This window comes from Lepidochelys kempii, chromosome 2, assembly GCF_965140285.1.
Source record: "Lepidochelys kempii isolate rLepKem1 chromosome 2, rLepKem1.hap1, whole genome shotgun sequence".
Lineage (NCBI taxonomy): Eukaryota > Metazoa > Chordata > Testudines > Cheloniidae > Lepidochelys > Lepidochelys kempii.
The window spans coordinates 181,899,418-181,924,083 of record NC_136381.1 but is presented as its reverse complement, the minus strand read 5'-3'; positions in this window follow the sequence as shown (position 1 = coordinate 181,924,083).

Here is a 24,666-nt window from a genome sequence, read left to right as displayed (position 1 = left end):
ATGTGAGTTGTAAAAGGGGTACCTCAAAAATTACAAATCAGTGGGGGGAAAGAATTTTTAAACAAACCTTTAAGCAGATTGTTAAAGCAGCATGATGTTCACCATTTTGTAACTAATAATGAAGTCAAGGTGAGGGTTGTGAAGCGATTTAACAGAACTTTAAAATCTAGGATATGGAGATATTTCACATCGCACAACACCTTTCACTATGTTGATGTGCTACCTGAACTTATAAAGAGTTACAACCAGGGCTTTCACAGAACTACGTGTACCACACCTGCAGATTTTAATCCCTCAAATTCTCTGAAGGTACGTGTGAGTCAGTGCAACGGTGCCCCTCACCGGTGGCCAAACAGGGCTCCAAGTCACTCAACTCAGCGTGACTGTCAGTCCATACCTCATGTCCAGGAATCTGGAAACACTGTTCTCAAGTCCATCAGGGGGTTAATGGGGAACCCAGGCCTACCCACTTCAGTTCAGGGCTCTCAAGCTAGACAAGGAGAGTCAGGGTTTGCCAACTCTGACAGCGTCCTGAGCTCCTTCCTACTTTCCCTCAGGCCTCTGCAGGCTCTTCAGTCTCTTGGCCTGTTTGTCCCTTTCTGGGGTGTTGTCCCTGGGCGGCTCTCTAGCAGTCTGCTGACAGGAGTTCCTTTCTTCTGCCTGCTCACTCTTGTAGCCTCCCCGCCCTTCTGCTCCCCAGTCCTTTGATCCTCCCAGCTGCTGTGCAGCTGCCAATCAGCATTGGCTGGTGGTGCGTGTATTAACCCTTTGGTTGCTGGGGTAGCCTGGGGTACATACACCTCATAACAATATGGAAAATGGTGTACTGAGACAGTTTTAAAATAAACCTGGTCGTTGCTCCTTTTAGAAAAGGTGGCCATGTGAGCCTATTTAAAATCAAGGAGCTTTCGAAAACATTTATGAACAAATGTTTACTGATGAGATATTCATAGTGGATGAAGCCTTAACCAAGGGCCAGAGACCTCTATTACCAATTAAAAGATTACAGGGGTCAGACAGTTACTGGATCTTTTTACCCTGAAGAATTACAGAAGGTTAACCCTAAACAGGACAGGATTTACAGGATTGAAAAAGTTCTAGCTGAGAAAGGAAAAGGAAATAAAAATTGACTACTCGTGAAATGGTTGGGGTGGCCCAATAAGTTCAACAGCTGGGTGGAAGCTTCCCAACTCTGTGAAATTTAGATGTGAAAGAAAACGATTACTTCTGCAAAGAGAGAATGAAAAGAAAAGAGCGATGGCAGCTTTTACATCACTTTGCCCAGCAATGCCAGCTCTGGGATTTTCCCCAAAACATCAGCTCAAACTTCACAATTCAGCTCATTAAGCCCCTGGATCTCCTGGGGGCTTGGGACGTGGGGTTAGTGGAAATACAATACCCACACAGTATCAATGAAGACACCCCTTTCAAAATCACCTTTGGAGCTAAGAAATGCAGTTTCATCCTACAACAAGGTCATGACGTTCCCTATGATACAATCTGAACTGACAGACAGCTGTGTTCTCCAATCTGGGGTGCCTTTACACTGCTTTGCTTTGAGAACAACCACTCCTGGTCTGTTCTTACACAGCCTCTAGCATGCAATATCACACCCAGCTGAATATATATGAGTGTTCCTAGCCAGCTACTCCTGAATTGTATTCAAGAATGACACCAGCAAATTCCCAGTCCCAGACTTGTCCCCAGAAATGTGCATCTTGTACTGCTCAGCTCTTTCCTTCTAGACAACACAAGCCCATAGAAAGTCCATCATTTCATTAATAGAAAATTATATACACACCCCTGTTATCTCAAATGGAGGTTCCCAAACACTTCAGTCCAAACACACAGTGGTTTAAATAAAACAAGTTTATTAACTACAGAAAGATAGATTTTAAGTGATTACAAGTAATAAGGCATAAAAGTCAGAACTGGTTACAAAGAAATAAAAGGTAAAATGCAAACTAATACTAACTTAACAAGCTAAATGAATTCAAAGCAAAGGTTTTTCTTACCACATGCTTTTACTGGCTGAATTCCTTCAGTCAGGACCACTCCCCCAGTTCACTGATGCTTCCTTTGCCTTTCAAACATTGTTGATATTGTGAGTAGAGATGAGGGGAGAGAGGTGATTTATGTCCTCTGTTCTCCTTTCTTATAACATTTCTCTTCTTTGAGAATCATCTCCAGCTGGGGTTCAGGTGACAGCAAGTCTGTCTGCCAAGATGTGAATTTCTTGCTCACACCCTTCCTCCTACCAAAGAATGGCCACTCAATCCAGTAATAGTCCACTTGATTATGTTGACACCTAGCTGAGGTGCTGGCTATCCTTTTGTCTCTGAGGAACTGATCTCGGCTGCTTTTCTAAACTTGGAGCATGTCTCAGCAATGTCATATAGTAAAATCTTATAGCTTTACATACAATGTTGCTATACACATTTTACCATTCCAGTAGATTATGAGTTTTCAAATGATACAAGGCATACTTTGTACAACATTTATCATAGTCTTGTAAAAGTGAGGAATTTCTGTCACAAGGGCCATTACTTGTCCATACCCAAATTACTGGATCATATGAACAGTGCCATGGCTAGTCATCCTGGACCGCCTGAGGTGATCATGAACTATGACCCTGTGGTTATAAAAGTTAGACTTAAATCCCCCGATGCTACTTATACGTTTTCTACCGGCAGGGAACTCAGTAATATTTTGGATTTGGGCCCCAATCACAGTGTCCAAAAAATCCTCTTCTCATCAGACATTACAAGGGGGTTTCCACTTTGAATCTATAGACAGATATTGTAAAATATGAGTTAATGGGGGACTTTTCTGTTCCCCTGTTATACTGCTTCCCCATCTGAGGCAGGAACAAGTTTGTGACCATCACCTACAATAACCACATTATTTCAGTGGTAGTGGTGTCTGTGTGGTGATTACTGACAGGGAAGTGAAGACCTATCAGAACAGACACATCTCATTTCACCTCAGCAAGGTGGTCATCAAGCTGCACCTATGTTCCTTGAGAGAGCGAGGTTTTTAAAAAGCAAAATGCTACGGTGACCCTAAAAAGTTATGGGGACCCCCACCATCTACAGAAACTATTACAAAGCCCAGGCTGAATACACCCTTCCTGGATATCATGGAGCCCCCACAATTTATGGGGCTGGTGTGGGTGGAATATTCCATAGCCTTTTTTGAAAAGCCATACCACTTTTGAGGAGGGGGCTAGAGATTATTAAAAGTAAAAACAGGTTTCAAAACATAGACATAGTAGGTCACATCTCCTGAGCTGCTCTGGGGAAGGTAGATAATCCATTGATATAGGAGGGATCAGGGCTGATGTACATTAAAAGGAGGAAGGCAAAGAGAAATGTTTCATACCAGCAATGCATGGGTTCCCCGAAACCCTTTAAAAGAAGGTTTTGATGCACAGAACTGACCATAAGTGAAAGACCAAGAGGAAGCCCAGGAGAAAGAGGGGATGCTCTCCACCTGGTAAAAGAGATATATTCTAATCAACATGGCTTTTTTCACTGTGGAATGCACCAGATCCAAACTAGACATATTCCAAATAGCCCCTACACAGACCAGCATCAAGAAAAGCATCTACATCTATCAGCCATTACAGAGGCAGCCCCCATCACCCTTTTTATAGCAGGGAATAGCATAGATTATATGGATTTAAACAACAGGTTGATGTACCTTTGTTGCAAGATTGTAAGAGAAGACGGAATCGCCTGCACTGGAGGGGCTGAAGTGGGCCTGGTGAATTACCTTGGGGCCTTTATTTTCAATCAGTTGGATGTCACATTGGAAGACTGTCTCATAAGCCAAAGCAACAACTGTTACCCTTACAGCGCCTTTATAGATTTGGTGCTCAGTTACCCTATGACACCCTCATCAGACAATTTTCCGCTGGCCTGCTCTACAAAGACAAGAAGCAATGAGCTGGATGGTGAGAATCAAGGGTTTGGGAGGAGGGCAAACCTAACAATCTAGAGTGGGATGACAGAACTGTTGGGTCATCTACACAGAGACTTGTTTTTTCAAGAAAAACTTTTATTGAATGGCAATAGTAATTTTGTGGCCTTGTAAGTGGATGGTGAACAGATGCCAGTCAAGCCTCTGCAACCAAACTTCAAGGTTGGGAGCTGTGTGAGAGAGTACATAAATCTGGTACAGATGGCTGGTAAACACATGAAAGATCATTCTCCGTTAATCAACCATGAGGAGTTTGCACAGGGTTACACCTTGTTTGCCTTTGACCTGTCTCCCAACCAGGAATGCACCAATTGCTATTCCCTGATTAAAACTGGGAACCTCAGAGCTGAAATACATTTTGGGAAGGCTTTGACAGTCACCATCAGTATGATTGTGTATAGAGTTTTTGATACTGTCGAACATAAATCAGAGGAGAAACGTTCTGTATGATTACATGTGAATATGGACACCACACAACTATCATGTGTCTTAACAGCGAACTTTTACACAAAAGAGAATTTCTTAGATGTGTTCCCTTGCGATTGGCTTCCAGGAGGTAGGCCGCCGCAGAGACCCCTAAGTTTGGTGGTCAACACTCATCCACACAACCAACTGTGTGAACACAGGTATGCCTTGTACCTGGTGGAGAGCAACTGCAAAGAGTTTTTTGACTCATACGGATGCCCCCTAAACAGCGTGTTCTTTCCTAGAAGCATTATAAAACTTTTAAACAGAAATGGATGAGGCCTTCAGGCATTCCAAAAGATTTCTATTGGCCACATTGCCCATGGCAGAAGATGATATATTCAGCTCCTCCATCGCATTCATAAATACATCCCATCCTTTCGTTGCATGACTAGTGGGAACAGAGCATGTCTGGGTGACAGCCCTGACTAAGTCGAGCATGGTAGAACCGTTAAGCACCCAGCCTTTGTACACAAAAGCCCCTTTATCACTCCATGAAGATGTATTTTTATACTGGCCCAGCTTATTTAGCAATACTAATGCCTTTTTTATAATGCCTCCCTAGTACATATATTTTGCTTATTTTTTTGTTTTGTAGCTTAAGCAGTTTTGTATTTTAAGCAAATACATAGATGTGGGTGGGTTTTGGTGAGAAAGATTGTAGAGTTAAGTTCTGTGTTTTTGATGAATTTTGTAAAATGTTTATTTGATGCTAAATTGGAACATCTCTGTTTTCCTAATCAGGCCTGGGCAGCTCTTCTGACAATGCCATAGTCAGAGCTAGAGAGACACCTCCAGCAGAACCACTAAAGCACCAGGACTCTGCTCTTGAGACCTTTAATTACAACAAAGCCCACACAAAACAGCAGCAATCCACAGACAGAGCACCAGAACTGTCCAAAGCTCAGATATATCAAGCCAAAGGGCAAAACAAAAGACTCTGGTAAAAAGCACCAATACAAACACAAATCTCGTTCCTCAGCGATCAACACCACACCAAGCCTGAGAAAACTGAGCGAAAACACACATTCACAAACCCAGAGGATACACTTTAGGGATTGTGAACTAAAAAAAAAAAAAAAATCAAGGACTTAAAGCTCATTCAATGCAGGGATATATCCTTATGAAGTATCTGAAAATTGTTACGACCTATTCTCCTGCCTCCATAAACTAGGCATAGCTCTTCAGTATTCTGAAAAGATTTGGGAAAAACATAGTGCACTGTTCAGAAAACTGATGGCCACGGTTTCCTCTGAGGTTCTAAAAGAAAGGATGACTGGAAACCACATCAGAAATGCTGAAGAGTTTGTGGGTGACTTTGAAAAATATTTCAGTTTGCAGGAGGATGGTTCTGATTCTGAGATGGCATGACTACTCGTGGAAAGGGGGACAGGTAAAAGGGGCATCCTCAAGGGTACACATCAGCTGAAGGGTAAACAAACTGGGGGTCAGCATATGGGGGATAAACAGACTGCTACCAAAAAGTTATGGGCCAAAATCGTCATAAATTTTTTTTAAAAGTCTGAAGAGGTAATGAGGAAAAAGAACCAGAGAGATGCCCCCTAGTGGAGGCTCTCAGACTGTTGTGTCTAAGAATGGGGAGGCAGGATCTGGAGCCAGGCTTCTGTGGGAAGGTGGTGACTCTCACACAGAGTCTGATTTAGAAATTCCCCAGAAGACTCTGTAGATGGGTTCCTATCTACTTCTGATGATCCTTCTGGTGGCTGACTCTCAAATAGTGTCTGATCGTTCTGTAGAGGAACCCTCAAACAACCCTGGAAATGCAGATGCAGACCCCTGCAAACAGATGTGAATATGGAGTGAGTGAGAAGCTGGCAATGGGAATTATCTAGATTTAGGGGTGAGGAGTATTGTGAGGAATTTCCTTTTGTCAAACTTGAGTGAATAAATTCAACCCAGCATGTTAGTTCTTGATGACATTAATGGTAGGCTAGCCCTCGGATGAATATGTTTAGTTATGTTTAGAGAGTCATAATTTAACGAATCCTTTGTTTTTAGTAAGAAGAACTAGGGATGAGCTGTCTGCTGAAGATTTTTTAAATCAGGTCTCTAAACTGTTAGAGTAATAGAGAGGTACAAGTTAATGGGATATTACGCCTTGTTGTGACAGTTGTAAAAATACATGGGCAGGGGTAGCCATAAAGTTTTAAATTGCATCCTCAATCGTCAAAATGTCCATAAAAAGAGACAGTATTTAGTAGACCTGCCTTACACCAGTACTAATCTGTATTTTGCAGGCGGGCTCTTGGCTGTCATGTCCGACTCTAAACTTACAGACACAGAATTGTTAGACGGGGCGAGAAAGCTGCATGAGAAACTGGGATGGTCAGATCAAAAAAAGATTATGCTCAGTGACATAGCAGTGTTTGAACAGCATTTACAAGTCAACATACAGGTGGCTTTATGTGGAAAAATGGGGGTATTTTTTTTAAACAGGGAACCCAGTGTACCCGAAAACTTTGTCACCCTGCTGCACAGTGAACACTACTATGGGGTTCTGGATGTGAAAAAAAAATTGTTTGGTGTGAGAAATTATTGTGAGTTTTGCCACACAGTGTACAGTGAGTTTTGCCACAACCACTCTTGCCGATATTGTTGCTGTTTCTGCTTGAGCTTGTGCACAGTATGGCGGTGCAGCTGAGATGTCCTAGCTGTAGGCTGTATTGCTGCTCCAGAAAGAGTGTTTCGTCAGACATGCAGATTTTTCATTTAAAAAAAAGTTGAATATCTGTCTAAAACTTTATGTGCTTTTATGTGGACAAGGGGCACAAATGCAAAAGGAAGCACTTTAAGCATGTCTTTAAGCAGGGTTTGCTCACTGGTGCTGTAGACAATCATCTGTGTTGTATGGACAACATTAGAAAGCTTGAATCATCAGAAAAGCATATTTTTTACCATTTTGACTGCATGCCGGAGGGCATGTATGTGCCAAATTACATTTTTTGCTATGTCTCTAAAGCCAGAAAAATCCTGGGAATTTAAGGATGAAAAGTGTCTTTCTACCATTGTTAAGACCTTTATTGGCAAAAAGTTCCAGGACTACACATTCATAGCAATTCCACAGTTACTGAAGGAAAAGATGTGCATAGAACTGATAACTCAGGGTAGTAAACTAATGTATGTGGAAGTTAGGGCCCTGGGCATTCGTTTTATAGACTCTCTAAATTTCTTGCCTTCGAAGCTTAACAAGCTCCCACAGGCAATGGGATTTAAAGGTCATAAAAGGTATTTATTTACCACATTTTTTAACACTTTAGGAAAACAAAATTATGTGGGGCCTATGCGCAGGGTGGAGCACTATGGCATTGACAGTATAATGCTTGGTGAGAAAGCAGAATTTCTAGACTGGTATTGGGATACCCATATAAGACATTTGACTTGCAGAAAGAGCTCACGTATTATTGTCAGCAGGATGTCAAAATTTTGAGACAGGCCTGTATCCTGTACAGAGAAGAGATCCTGCAAATGACAGAGAATGAGAGATATTGTAGAGAATGGTCCTAATAAATTCATAGAGGTAAAATTGCATATAGCTCCTTTCCAGGACATAACACTGGCACGTCTGCATGGCTATGTACAGGTTTATGTTTTTACAGTCTAACACCGTAGCTCTTCTCCCTCCAGACAATTATCACAGGCAGAAGAAGAGATGTTTGACCCTGGCTATTCAGTGACTATTGGATATGGCTCACAAAGAAAATATACAGATATGGCATGCATTACAGAAGGGTGCGGAATTACAGGTAGGACACTACTTTCTAGACTGTTCTGCTTTTGTTGACTGGGAACAAATGGCCTTTGAGTTTAACGGGTTTTTTTCCACAGCTGTGTCACCTGTTATCATGAAAAAGCACAGAACCCTATGACAGGGACAACTTTCAGGTTTCTTTATTATAAGACACAACTCAAGACTGATTATCTGTAAAGACATGGGTATGTCTAGGAGCATGAGTGGGAGGTGATGATCCTACCTCATTTTCACTGGCATTCATTAAGTTAGATATCCAATTGCTACTAAACTTTTTAGTGAAAACTGAAACAAAAAAGTCATTTAGCATTTCTGCCATTTCCACATTTTCTATTTCCCCCCCATCAGAGAGTAACAGCCCTACCCTGTCTTTGGTCTTCTTCTTGTTTCTAATGTATTTGTAGAATGTTTTCTTGTTACCCTTTACGTCTCTAGCTAGTTTAATCTCATTTTGTGCCTTGGCCTTTCTAATTCTGTTCCAACATATTTGTGTTATTTGTTTATGTTCATCCTTTGTAATTTGACCTAGTTTCCACTTTTTGTAGGATTCTTTTTTGAGTTTCAGATATTGAAGATCTCCTTGTTAAGCCAGCATGATCTCTTGCCATACTTCCTATCTTTCCTATGCAGTGGGATAGTTTGTTCTTGTGCCCTTAATAATGTCTCTTTGAAAAACTACCAACACTCTTGAACTGTTTTTCCCCTTAGACTTGCTTCCTAAGGGATCTTAGCTACCATCTCCCTGAGTTTGCTAAAACCTGCCTTTTTGAAATCCATTTTCTTTATTGTGCTGTTTTCCCTCCTACCATTCCTTCGAATCATGAACTCTATCCTGACACAGGTTAGGTGCTATATGTGAAAAGGCAGAGTGACTGGAACTCCCCCTTTGGAGGATTATTTAAGGGAACCTCACAAGCAAGATCCCACCATATCAACACATTAGAGTTTGTGTCACCGGTTCAAAAACATACGGGTACAAGCTATCAGGAGGAAAGGCCTGCGTGAAAGTCAAAGGGATTACCCTGAACATAGCAAACTGTGAAAAGATCAGCTGTGACAGTTTGAAAGATCTAGTCCTGGACTATAATGTAGACCCCATGAGAGAACTTAAAAAAAAAAAAAGTTAGGGGTACAGCAGCCCTATATTGTAAGGAACAAAAATAAGTGACAAATAGCGACAAAGACCCTTAAGAAAACACAGAAAGTAGTTTACAACAAGAGGATCACCAGAGAAGGCTTTAAAATCCTACGGCTTTTGTAAATGGATACGTGGTGAAAACACCCCTTTTCCAGTAATTCTTGCAGGGCCTAGCACCTGTGGGAAAAGTTACTTTATAAAAAATGTGTTGGATAATGTGGAGTGACCATTGCCTGCTACGCCTAAGAATAGTATGTTGTGTTGCAGTTGCTGGCAGCCTTTGTGTAAAGAATTGCTTTGTAAACACCCTTCTATCAGTTTTGTGGATGGGTAGCCTGATGCTTTTAACAATGATGGTTTGTTTCCTACCAATAAAGTAAATATGATTATTGCAGACGATTTGATGAACTCCACTTGTGAAAGTGATGTAGAGGAGAATCAAGTATGTGCATCACAGGAACCTGAAAATTATGTAAATAGTTCAGAACTTATTTTGTCTGGGGAAAAAGTCATACAGTTAACCTAAACACAAAGTATCTGGTTCTGTTCACAAACTCCAGGGATAAATTACAAATCGCTACGCTTGCTCTGCAAATGTACCCAAACAAGACATAATTCTTCCTGGAAGCTTTTGAGGATGCCACCAAAAGATCTTATAGGTACATAGTGGTGGATTTATATGCTACTGCACCAGAGGCTTATAGATTAAGAACTGGTCTTTTTCCTACAGACTGGCCGGCAGTTCTTTTCAAAGTATAAACAACAGCTGAATATAAAAAGAGATGAATTATCAGCAGCTCCTTTTTAATATCCAACCAAAAATATGTCTAGCTGTGTGAAGAGAAATCTGGTCCTTTTAAAATTACTTAGCAAATCACCCCCACAGCAAAGGAAGGCTACACTGTGTTTGGGCCTCTGACAATTTAGTAGCAGCCATCTCAGAAATAGCACTCAATACCTTAAAAGGAAACATACTTTTGACACAGAATCAAGTGTGTGTGCTGAAAAATATGAAAATTTATAAGAACTCTGTGTAATAAAAGGGTCTCACTTAAAAGAAAGAAGCATCTGATGAAGCAGACTAGGGGGTTTATCGGACCACTGTTAAAGTTTGCTATCCCTCTGATAAAAGGACTTTTAACTAATCAATAATGAGGCATGCATTAAAAATGTACCTGGCATCCAGCAGGTTGGAGCAGTTAAGGGCTTCTCCTCCATCAGAGGAAAACATCAGAATGACTGCAACGCACTGGACACTGAAATGAAGTCTACGCTTCAAAGGACTGATTTAGCTGAATATGAAAAGGCTAAACTTTACTCCGCCATGCTTCAGAGATAACTAATCCACATGAGACAGGGTGATGTGAATAAAGGGAAGATAAGTCTGTTTCTACCGGAACATGAATAGAGCATGACTGCAAAACTCCCAGAAACACCAAAGAACTCTGCCTCTGTTGCTCAGGAGACGTCGGATACCATGACTAGGCGCTATGCAAAAATAAGTTAGTATTGCTAAATAAACTGGGCCAGGATAAAAATACCTCTTCATGGAAAGATAAAGGGGCTTTTGTGTACAAAGGCTTGGTGGTTAATGGTTCTAACATGCTCTACTTAGGGTTGTCAGTGTCACCCACAGTTCCCATTAGATGTGCACCTAATGTATGGGACGTGTTTCTGAACGCCACGGTGGAGCTGAACATACCATCTTCATTATGGGCAACACAGCCAACAGAAATATTTTGAAACCCCTAAGGCCTTGACTGCCGACACCAGGGGTGATCAAGAAACAACACTACCATCCCACTTTTTGCCTCCGAAAAAAGCAAAGATTGGCTAAAAGACCCAAATGGCTCAATGCTTAATGTTATTCATGCTTTTAAAAAATAATTCTAAAAATGGTAATGCTTTGCTTTAAATAAAACACTTCTATACTTTTCAAAAAACATTAACTATCTATGTGTACTGTCTCTGAATTGGTCATTGTAAAAATTTCAAACAAAAAACTCCCACCAAACATCTATTGTCTTTAGAGCCGTCACTTGGGGGGCTTTATTTCTAACTTGTGGGGCTTTATTGAAAACACGGTTATGAAAGTCATTGCAAGATATATATATCTGGGCTTGTTGAAACACATTTTGGGCATGCCTAGACACACTAGGGATTTTACATTGTTTATTTTTGTTACAAAATTCATCATCATCTGGTCAGTTTGCATTGTCATTGTGACCCATGGCAGCCCTCACTTGAAATGCCAAGGTCAGGGCAGGCTGCAAAAGGGAGAGCAGATACTCCCAAGACTGGTGGGTAACACTGAAGCTAGACTCCCCAACCAGTCACCAACTGTGCTTCTGATTCCCCACGCTGATTATCAAGAAGCAAGAAAAGAAATCACACAGCCCACTTATTGCATTCCAGTTCTTTGGCTCCCATTTAGCACCCAGTACAGTTAGAAGTTACTTTAAAACTCTGCTCACATATACAAAATGTTCATCTGACCCCAAAGGGTCATCCACGTCACCGGGTCAGTATGGGGTTGGATCTTACCCAAAATACCACGCTGCCAGCCAATCCTTTACAGTCTAAAACTAAAGGTTTATTATAAAGAAAAAAGAAGAAGAGAGATGTTAAATGGTAAAACAGTCACATACATACAAAGACTTCAGAGTCCATATATCAGGTTCCTAGCAGTATTGGTGAGTTTGCTGGCTTGAAAGTCCCTCTGGAATACACCCACAGCTTGGATGGGTCATTCAGTCATTTGTTCAGAGCTTCAGGTTTGAAGCAAAGTTCCTCCAGAAGCTGAAGACAAAATGGAGAAGATACAGCTGCCTTTTATAGTCTTTTGCCATGCAGCCTGTGCTTCCTTTATTTCAAACAAAAAGCTGCCCAGCACATGGTTTGGAGGCCTTAGAGTTCTGTCCATAGGCATGTCCCTGCATGCCTTGCTGAGTCGTAAGGTGTATCTGCCTTCTCTCAATGGGTCAATTGTGCATCTGATGGTCCTTAATGGGCCATCAAGTAGGCTAGGAAGAGCTGACGCCCAAACTGTCTGGGGGTGCCCCCCAGAAGCATAGCCCAAGTTTGAAATACTGACATACACACATAGCTATGTTTCAGAGTAACAGCCGTGTTAGTCTGTATTTGCAAAAAGAAAAGGAGTACTTGTGGCACCTTAGAGACTAACCAATTTATTTGAGCATAAGCTTTCGTGAGCTACAGCTCACTTCATCGGATGCATACCGTGGAAACTGCAGCAGACTTTATATATACACAGAGAATATGAAACAATACCTCCTCCCACCCCACTGTCCTGCTGGTAATTGGATACTATTAATTTAGGCTTAAATAGAGACTGGGAGTGGCTAAGTCATTATGCAAGGTAGCCTGTGTCCTCTTGTTTTTTCCTACCCCCCCCCCCAGATGTTCTGGTTTAACTTGGATTTAAACTTGGAGAGTGGTCAGTTTGGATGAGCTATTACCAGCAGGAGAGTGAGTTTGTGTGTGTATGGGGGTGGGGGGGATGTGAGAAAACCTGGATTTGTGCAGGAAATAGCCCAACTTGATTGTCATGCACATTGTGTAAAGAGTTGTCACTTTGGATGGGCTATCACCAGCAGGAGAGTGAATTTGTGTGGGGGGGTGGAGGGTGAGAAAACCTGGATTTGTGCTGGAAATGGCCCACCTGATGATCACTTTAGATAAGCTATTACCAGCAGGACAGTGGGGTGGGAGGAGGTATTCTTTCATATTCTCTGTGTATATATAAAGTCTGCTGCAGTTTCCACGGTATGCATCCGATGAAGTGAGCTGTAGCTCACGAAAGCTTATGCTCAAATAAATTGGTTAGTCTCTAAGGTGCCACAAGTCCTCCTTTTCTTTTTACACATAGCTATAACTCATAATAGTAAGATGATACAAACACATGAATGAGTTATCGTATCTGGCAAATTATAACATTTTTGCAGATACCTTACATGGCATACTTGGCATAACTCATTGCAATTTTATAATATTAATATTCATAATATCCTCAAGTATCCCCCAGATTCCAAAACAGCATCACAGTCATTACAATACAATTTTAAAATCTGGTCAAAAGATAAATCTTTGCTACAGTGATGTAAGAAAAACATGCAGTGATAGCCACAGGTGACAGAACAGGGATCTTGTAATTGTCTAGTGCAGGGGTGGGCAAACTTTTTTCCATACATTCAGAGAATCTGAGGGGTTAACATCAGTGGGTCTGGTATGTATAGTTCTGTGAAAATTCTGTTTGTACTTCAGGTAACATGTCGATGTAGTGACAGGTGTTGTGGGATGTAAAATATCTCCACGTTCTAGATTTTAAAGTTCTTTTAAATTGCTCCAGAACTCCGGCTTTGACTTCATTAGTAGTAACAAAATGGTGACAAGTTTCAGAGTAGCAGCCGTGTTAGTCTGTATCCGCAAAAAGAAAAGGAGGACTTGTGGCACCTTAGAGACTAACCAATTTATTTGAGCATGAGCTTTCGTGAGCTACAGCTCACTTCATCGGATGCATACTGTAGCTCATGAAAGCTCATGCTCAAATAAATTGGTTAGTCTTTAAGGTGCCAAAAATGGTGACAGCATGCTGTTTTAACAATCTGCTTAAAGGTTTGTTTAAAAATTCTTTTTCCCCCAATTGGTTTGTAATTTTTGAGGCATGTGACTTTCACTGAAAATAGCTTTAGGGGCATTGGATACTTCACTGCCTGTCTTGGTATTTTAAGTCTGAGGCCCAGTCATATTTAGAAACAATATCTATCACTGTTTAGATATAGTTTAAACCACTGTCGTGCTTGGAGAACTGGTGCATATCCACCAAATCTGCCTGCCTTTCTGCATCCATATCTGAAACAAGTCTTGTTTCTTTTAAAAAGTATCCGAACTGGTTTGTGTCAAGCGTAAGCATCCTGGTCGGAAAGTCAGGCTGTTACCAGTCTTCTATTCAAAGTATTACTATGCTTTTTGGCTTCTTGAAAAAGAAGGTTTGCTCCTCCGAAGCTCCCAACTTCCCAGGGTGTAATATATTTTCTTTAACAGAGCCGTCTGTGTAGACGTGCTTGTAGTTGTAATGTCTTTTACTAACACAAGTATGGGGAGGCCACATTCACAGTGACAAATTTAAACAACTTTTATTAATCACCTCATTTAACACACCCTTTTACAGCCGTCTATGGAAAAATCGATGCTGTGACCCATGGGTGCTGGAACAATTTGTATAGTGGGGATTCTGAGAGTCATTGAACCAAATTGTAAACCCTGTATATGATGGAAACCACCTCAAGACAGGGGGTGCAGCAGCACCCCCAGCACACCTAGCTCCAGCAGCTATGCTGTAACCCCTACCATTTGGTGGTCTAAGCTGATTCATTCTGCCAGTTTGTTCTTATCTGGAATTGTCCTCTTGAGATCTGTGTCTCAGGCATGAGCAAAAACAGCTGATTCGTGATAGAGTTACCCCCCACAGGGCTACCAATGTGTAAGTTCTCAAAGGCCTCTAGAAAGGCATCATCAAGCTGTTGAGAGATTTTCAGAAAAGAAACAGCTCATCATATCAAAGTCAACTAATGGAGCTAAAAGAATCAGCATGGATACTTGATTTTCTTTCATAACTAGAAGGAGGAGATTAACTAAGAAATCCAGCGCAGTCTCCATTCTACAAATGGATTTTCCAACATAAAGAAGCCTAGAGGCCTCAGCTACTGCCAGAGTTGCATTGAAATGATCTTCTCTAAACCTTCCTCTAAAAGGAATGTTAGAGACTGGGGAATAATATTATCAATGTCAAGAGAAAGCTTAGCGAGCCAGTATCTAATAACTGCTTCATTGAGAGATGAAAAGCAGCACTAGCAAACTCCTCCATCCTGTTACAGACTCATTGTACCCTCACTGCATTGACATAGACCGGCTTGCATATTATAGCCTACAGTTCTCCAAGGACCTCTAGAGCCTCATTGAGCAACACTGACTATCACTTCATGATTCACTTCAGTAGGGGCAGATCAGAAAATTAGACAGTAAAAGCCACTGAGAAATTAACTTCCTGTTTTTAGATAGAATGTTGTCATTGTTTATTATTATTAATAAAATTATTGAACTAATGCTGTAGAATCTAATATTTCAATACATTTATTGATATTTCAGCATTGCATTTTTGTATTGCTCAGCATTCTTAACATATAGTATTAAAATGTGTTCACTGTATACATATTAGTTTAGAAACTCAGTATGCCACTATCCAGAGCATTTATCTCCTCCATAACTGTATCCTTCCAGTGGAGCTATTTATACGCTGACCCACGTACCCAATGTAAATTAGAGTGATCCTATTCTCATTGAAGACGGTGATCAGTGATCAATATTTGATTTAATTCTTGGCTTCTCTACTGAGACTGAAAACAAAGGTACCAACTGCAATAGTGTATTGTATGGACATCTACTTACTAAGGACTTGATCCTACAAGATACTAAGCACTTAAGCATGTGCTTAATTTTAAACAGGTAAGCAGCACTACTGACTTCAGTGTGGCTACTCATGCTTAAAGTTGACCATGTTCTTCATTGGCTCAGGGACATAGTGCTTAGTAATAGCACTGACCCTGATTTAGCAAATCACTGAAGCAGACACTTAAGTCTATCTATATTCAGAAAAGCCCTCAAGCACATGATTAAAGTTAAGTATGTGCTCACAGGCTTTGATGAAAGTGGGGCCTAAGAATCGGAGGCCACTGAATATTTGATAGCTGTTAATTAGATGTTTTATTACTAATGATCCATGCAGGATTAAAAAATGCAACAGATGTGAAAGATGCTGCATGCCGTTGCCAGCTCTCTAAGATATCTTGTCTTCTGAAAAGCAACCAAAAGTGTATTTGAATTACTTCATGCAACTGGTGTAGTGGATTTCATGCTGTTCTTCTCATTTAAATTTATGGACAAAAATATTTGTTAATGTAGAGTTCAGGTTGCCTGGTAGTACCTCATGTCCTTCCAGAATGCTGAGTTCAGCTACACTCAAGCCTCTGAAAACTAGAAATGGAAGAGTTTAGGTACACACCATCCCACACTGCAACCTTAACTCTGCCCTTTTATGTGATGCCCCACCATTCCAACATGACACATATCAGCATTCTGTCTTTAAAGCTGCTCCAGAACACTCTGGGAACAGAGCTGAGCTCTGTAGAACTAACACTTTCTCTTTCATAAGGTAAAACATAAGGTAAGTGAGGTGTAGCAAACAGCAGCTACCTACCTTCACCTGGCCTACACTCAAACACTGACTCTACACAAACCACCCCAGACTTGCTAAATGTTATCTTCACCTTTGCCCTGAGGATTCCTGCTGAGACATTGTTTTCACTGACCCCTTACTAAGCCCTGGAGACTACTGCCCTGGATGCCATGAAAGTCCTGACAATCCCCATGGTAAGAAGACCCCTGGGCGCAGCTGTGGACAAAACCGATATAACTCAGGGCTAAAATGAGTCAGACTGGATCCCTCATGGCACATACGCATGCACCCACCCCTCCTCATAGCACAGTAATAGTTCTGCCATCCTGCTCCAACTAATCCTGCCACCATTCAATACAGTTACACCTAACAGAGAACGCAGCTAGAGTACACGCAGGTAAGTACTGGGATCCAAATCTGTGGAGCACAACACAAACGATGTCATGTTCACTTAGCTGCTGTTCATGTACTTATGTAATTATGTACTAATACTCACTCTTATTGAACCATTCCCAGGACTATTGTCAGCTCCAGGGGGCAGAGGTAAGGCTGTGTTGTGCGGGTGACCCTTAACTTTATATTGCCTGGTTTTCAAAAGTTTACATTTGTGTTACTATAACTCTTCATTTCCTGGTTTTTAGAGAGGAGCGTAGCTGAATGCAATGTTCTAGAAGGACATGAGGCATGATTAGGTAATCTGAACTCTATGGATTTTTTGTCCATAAATATGGACTTATGAGCAGTGATACATATTGAAATGTTAAGAAAGGAACTGTGCTACTCAAGCCAAATTCAAAAAATGATACGTTATACATATGTATTAGGCAGTAATAAAGTAATTATAGACCCTTCCTAAGGATCTGTGCTACTTGAGTCAAAGTTCTCCCCCCAAAAAAAATTTAAAGCCCCTTTCCCACAGGCTTGTAGCACCATGCCTTGTAGTGACTCTGAGCTATTTGCTCATGGAAGGAATTCAATTCACAGACAATGAAGAGGGCTGAGATTCAGTGACTACAGCATGTTACCCTTACCTACTCTATGACTGACATTAAATATGCTTCTACATGATTTTCTCCATCCCAACCAACCATAATGGACTCTCTGGTGCATCAGTTTAGCTCATTTTTAATCTAATGCCTGGGGGAAAGCCAACAGATGCAGTGGAGCACATGGTTCAGATGGAGATGCCCATTAGGGATGAATTTATTAAAGGGGGAATGCTACACCTGAATAAAGAGAATGGGAGAAAGTTGGTAAAATGCAGGTAGGAGCTAGTGAGAAACAGTTAAACCAAACAGAGTCCTATTTAAATATAACCCATGAAGGCAAGCAACTGAATATTGACAAAATGGACAAGTAACAAATGCTTATGTTACAAATGCCAAAAGCTTAACTACTAGATGGGTGAACTAGAGTGCCTGCCATTAAATGAGGATATTGGTATAATATACATCATGGAAACTTGGTAGAATGAGGATAATCAATGGGACATGGTAATACTAGGGTTTAAAATATATAGGAATGACAAAGTAGATTGTGCTGGTGGAGAAGTGGCATTATATGTTGAAGAAAGCACAGAGTCAAATAAGGTAAAAATCTTACATGAAACACACTACCATTGAATCTTTATGAAATTCCATGCTTGAATAAAAAGAGTATAGCATCAGGAATATACTATCAACCTCCTGACCAGGATGGTGACGGTGATGAGTAAATGTCACATTGACTGGGTAAATGTCATCTTAGGGTGTGATACAGAGAGGAAATTTCTAGACACCATAAATGACTGCTTCTTGGAGCACCTTGTCCTGGAACCCAAAAGGGGAAAGGCAATTCCTGATCTATCTCTAAGTGGCGCACAGGACCTGGTCCAAGAGGTGAATATAGCTGAACTGCTCGGTAATAACAGCCATAATATATCTAAATTTAACATCCTTATAGAGGGGATGATGCCCAAATCCCACCATGGTAACATTTAACTTTAAAAAGGGGAACTACATGAGAATGAACATGCTTGTTATGAGCATGGGGTCTATTTCAAAACACCGTGATAGAGGCTCAGACTAAATGTATACCCCAAATCAGAAGAGACAGTGAGAGGACCAAAAGAATGGCTAAACAGTAGAGTACCAGAGACCATTAGAGGCAAAAAAAGATATGCTTTAAAATTTGGAAGTTAAATCCTAGTGAGGCTAATAGAAAGGTGCACAAACTCAGGAAGGTTAAGTATAAGGCAGGCCAAAAAATAATTTTAGAAGCAACTTGTTAAAGATAAAAGAAATCTTACTGTTAGCGTTTGTAAGTATACCAAAAGCAGGAAACCTGCCAAACAGGAAACTGGGCCAATAGACAACCATGGTGTTAAAGGAGCACTCAAGACAGAGAAGGCCATTGCAAAGAAGCTAAATGAATTCTTTGCTTTGTCTTCAATGCAGAAGATGTGGGGGAGATACCCGCGTCAGAGCTATTCTTTTTGGGTGACAGATCTGAAGTACTGTCCCACATTGCTCTGTCAACAGAAGAGGTTTTAGAACAAAGTGAGAATTGAACAGTAATAAGTCACCAGAACCAGATGGTATTCATCCAAGAGTTCTGAAGGAACTTCAATATGAACTTGCAGAACTACTAACAGTAATATGTAACCTATTTCTGAAACAAGCCTCTGCACCAACCTGTAATGCTGATTTTTAAAAACAGCCCCAGAGACAATCTTGGCAATTGCAGGCAGGTGAGCCTAACTTCAGTACTGAGAGCATTAGTTGAAACTATAGTAAAGAATAGAATTATCCGACACATAGATTAACATGATTTGTTGTGGAAGAGTCAACACAGCTTTTGTCAAGGGAAGTCATGCCTCACCAGTCTATTAGAATTCTTTGAGGAAGTGAACAAGCATGTGGATAAGGGTGATCCAGTTGAGCTAGTATACTTGGATTTTCAGAAATCCTTTGAAAAGACCCCTCAAAGTCTCTGAAATTTTGGGATAAAAGTGAAGGTTCTTTTGTGGATTAAGAACGGGTTAAAAAATAGGAAACAAAGGGTAGGAATAAGTGGTCTGGTTTTCACAGTGGAGAGCAGTAAACCTCAGGCTCCCCCAAGGATCTGTACTGGGACCTGTGCTGTTCAACATATTCATAAATAATCTGGATAAGGGGAGTGAACAGTGAAGTGGCAAAGTTTGCAGATATCTTCCTTTTTGTACAGCATCACAGTTAACTAGTTACACTGATACAGTCACCACTGTCACAAAGTTGCAAAAAATCTTTTATGAAGTATGTCATGTCAGGTATCAATGGAAAAGTTAGATTGTTAAGTATGATAATCCTGTTTATATGCATATACCATTTTTGTATCTCAAGTTATGAATATTTGCTATGTATTTGTGTCTAAAACAGGTGTTGTATTCCTGCGTGACACCTGCCCCCAGACAGATCTGCATCAACCCTAGCCAGCCTGCTTGATGGCCCATTAAGGACAATCAACTATTCGAGGGAGCCTCCTGAAAATTGCTCAAGAAGCATGTACTCAATGAATGTCTCATAACTCAACAAGACATGTGATAAGACTTTCCATGCTCATGTGACCCTGGATCCCATATTGGCCAATAACTTTCCATTGCACTTGGGCTGAGCTATAAATTGCAACTGTAACATAACTGTTTTATCTTCATTCTTGCTTTTTTTCATCTCTGGACTCTGATTTTCTAAGGAAGCTTTGAACAAAGGACTGAATGACCCCCAATCTGCTTGGGTGATTTATTACAAGCTAGCAGATTTAACATCACTGCTATTATCCTGACTGCAAACTCTGAAATCAATTGTAATGTGTAGGACTCAACCATTTAATAACTCTTTTCTTTTTAAATTAATAAACCTTTTGTTTTTAGTTACTAAAGGAATTGGCAACAGCGTGATATTTGGTAAGATCTCAAGTGTACATATTGGCTGGGGGAGTGGCTGATCCTCTGGGACTAGAAGAACCTTATGTATGATGAATCTGGTTTTCAGTAACTTCTCATCATAAAGACCAGATGTCTGGGTGGTGATAGGGGATGGATTGCTTAAGGAGATTGTAGTTTTAGCTTCTTGTTAATCAGTGTAGTGATACAGGAGCTCACTTTTGTTACTGGCTTGGTGAACTCACCAATTCTGGGGTGTACCTGTTCTGGTTTTTATCAGCTTGTCCTGAATTTGGCATTCTCAACTGTGACCCACACCAGGCATGGTCCACAATAACTATCTTGAATGTTTTTGTAACTCTAAAGCTGACTGCAACGAGTTACAGGGGCATCTCACCAAATTGGGAGACTGGGCAACAAAATGGCAGGTGAAAAATCAACTTTGATAGTGCAAAGTGATGCACATTGGAAAAAATAATCCCAGCTACACCTATATAATGATAGATTCTTAATTAGCTGTTACCACTCAAGAAAGATTTGGAGTCACTGTTGATAGTTCTCTGAAAACTGCAGTTCAATGCACAGCAACAGTCAAAAAGGCAAACGGAAGGTTAGGAACTATTAGGAAAGGGAGAGAAAATATCACATTATATAAATCCATGGTGTGTCCACACCTTGAATGCTGCATGCAGTTCTTATTGCCCCATCTCAAAAAGGGTATAGTAGAACTGGAAAAGTTTTAGAGAAGGGCCACAAAGATGATCAAGGATATGGAACGGCTTCCATATGAGGAGAGACTAAAAAGATTAGGATTGTTCCGTTTAAAACTGATGACTAAGGGGGATATGATAAAGGTCTATAAAATCATGAATAGTGTGAAGAAAAGTGTTACTTACCTTTTCCCACAATACAAAAACAAGGGGTCACCCAATTAAATGGGCAGCAGATTTAATACAAGAGAAATATTTTTTCATACAACACACAAACTGTGGAACTCATTTTTGTTTTTGCCTTCCTCTGCAGCGTGGGGCATGGGTCACTTGCTGGAGGATTCTCTGCAACTTGAAGTCTTAAACCACGATTTGAGGACTTCAATAGCTCTGACATAATTTAGGGGTTTGTTACAGGAGTTGGTGGGTGAGATTCCATGGCCTGCATTGTGCAGGAGGTCAGACTAGACGATCATAATGGGCCCTTCTGACCTTAAAGTTTATGATGTGATGTTATGATGGCCAAAAGTGCAACCAAGTTCAAAAATGCACTTGGTAAGTTCATGGAAGATTGCTAATAGGTCCATCAATGGCTAAGATGGTCAGGGTTGCAACCCTATGCTTGGGGCAACCTTAAACCTCTGACTGACAGATAGGGAAGACCTCTAACTGCCCTGTTCTGTACATGCTTCCTGAAGCTCTGTTATTAGCCACTGTTAGAGACAGGATACTAGGCTAGACAGACTACTGGTCTGACCCAACAAGGGAGTTCTTTGCAAACCTGGAATAATCTTTTGATCCTCAATAACTTTTCCAGTACTGCTTTCCCCAGGGGCCAGCGGGTGCTGTGCTCTAGCTGAGAAATCCCACATGGCTGATATCAGTTTGGGGAGGATCAGAACCTTAGCCTGAGCCACAGGTGTGTGCACAAAGACATTAGAAGGATTAGAGGATTGTCACAAGGCTTTCAAAGGGGTTTTTAATCTAGGGAACCCCTTGCTCAAACCACCCCAAATATCAGCTACTAACCCTCTCCTGGGCCCTTATGAGGCACAGCAATTTTTCAGACAGTCGAAGCAAGCGGGTGGATTTCAGACATTATAGCAACATTTCTACTGAACAGTAGTCAAGTCTCAACTACACTTAACTATAGCAGAGTTACCACTCTATGAGGACTGTGGCTTCAATCAGAAGATAGGCATGGCGGCTGATGTGTGAATTTTGCATGCCATCACAGAAGTGCATCAGTGATTAACTGGAGACCACCAGAAGGAGGAAGCTTTGTATAAATAAGGATTATATCAAAACACCCAATATTTTAATGAAAGAAAATGGATATCCACACATTTGCACTTATGTACAATTTTGTGATATATATAATTTTAAGCTGTTTACAAACATTTAATGCTTCAAATATTACATAATATTGATATTATATTTCTAGCAGAAATAAATATATTGCACTTTAAAAGAAACTTTTCATTAGATGTTGCTTCATAGTTTGTTATGTTCATAACTTTTTTCCATAAAAAGATTTCCCCTCTATCACCCCCTCCCTGCCCCCCGTCCCCAAACACACACTTTCATTACATGGTGAATGTGCTCACTCAAGGCATTATAAACAACAAATTAAACACAGCAAACAGCAGGACTGTGGTACATTCTGTTAAAGGGGCTACACATCCAGTTTTTACCTTCCCTGTTTTAAAAAAGAAATCTTCCTTCATTTCTGAAGGTACAAGAAGAAAATAAAAGACTATTTAAAATGTGCCAGAGGTAAAATACAGCAAACTGTATTTCTTGTCCATATACTATGATAAGAAGTTACGTCAAAGAGTGTTCATTTAGATCACTGCTCAATTTCAAAAGGGAAAATAATGTAATAAAAACTTGTATGCAGTGTTGTTGTAGCCATGTCTCTACTATCCTGGGACTGACAAGGTAGGTGAGAATATCTTGTATTGGACCAACTTCTGTTGGTGAGAAAGACAAGCTTTCGAGCTTACATAGAGCTCTTCTTCAGATCTGGGAAACATATTCAGAAAGTCACAGCTAAATACAAGGTGGAACAGATGGTTTAGCAAAAATAGTTAATAGGCCACTTCACCTTGAATGGTCCCATGAAATGTGTTAACTATTTTGGCTAAACCATCTGTTTCATCTTGTATTTAGCTGTGACACTCGGAATACGTTTCCCAGACTTGAAGAAGAGCTCTGTGTAAGCTCGAAAGATTGTCTCTTATTTTACAGACCAGAAACCATATTCAATGACAGTTTACCAGAGTCCAAAATGCCACCTCACTGCACGAAAGAAGTTGTAAGTAGCGAAACCACATTTTCTGCTGCAGAAAGGGACCGTAAGGAGTGGTAGGAATCAGGCCTCACCAAAGAAGCATACGTTTCAATGAGTAAAATTCACCCTGTGCAGAGAACCAACAGAATGGCTCTTGCCGCAGAGCCTCTTCAAATAATGAGACATAAGCGATGCTTAGGCCTGAATGCTGGCTCTCTACACAGGGGTGAATTTCACCCAATTGGTGTAAGCTTTCAGTTTAGGACACTTCCCAAAAGTTTTTAAAAACAAACGTTTTTCATTAAGACTTCTGATTTCCCACAATACACACAAAGATCTCGCGGGATCTAAACGAGTCATCAAATCACCTTTTTGTTTTTAAAAACAAGTTGATTTTTAAATGTCTAATATTTGCTGACTCTTGGGAGGTTGTTCCCACCCCACACCATGCTCCATTGCAGGACATGAAAAGTTAGTGGCCAAATTAATGGCCAGACTTTTAAAAGCACTTGGCATCTATTGTTACTCTCAAGGCCTTAAGGGTGGGAGTTTTCTAGGACATGTTGTAGACTTTTCAGCACTGGTGCAGTTCCACTCATGCCGCCAAAGATGTAAGAGCTAGTGCAGACTATGCACAGGTCATACTGCCAATGACAACCTGCAGGCTGTCTCCACTAGACCTCACCCATAGGTGGGACTACACCTGTGCTGAAAAATGGCTCCAACGTTTCCCAGTGTAGAGAAGACCCAATGTTTTCCTTGGACCTAGCAAGGGCCATTTTTATCTAAAATGAAAGCACTCTCTCCTTAGTTTTGTAACTTAAGCAGTATAGACCAAATGGGTTAAGTCAATTAATATGTTCTGTATGTCCACTACAATCAATGGCTCTGAATTTGTACCCATGACTGTCCTGCAGAATAGGCAACAGACCAACTAGGGCACTTCTGAAAACTGAACAGCTAAACTGAAGATGTGTTTTATATCTTACTTCTTTCAGTGTTCCAGAAATAAAAAGGAAATTGGATAAAGGCATCTAAGTCATTTGCCTTAGTCTGCGATTCCTTTGATTGGTACAAGATGTGAATATCATTGCGTAACAGAGTAATTAAAAAAACATCCAAATCTATTCATAACACTGAGCCAGGCAATACAACAA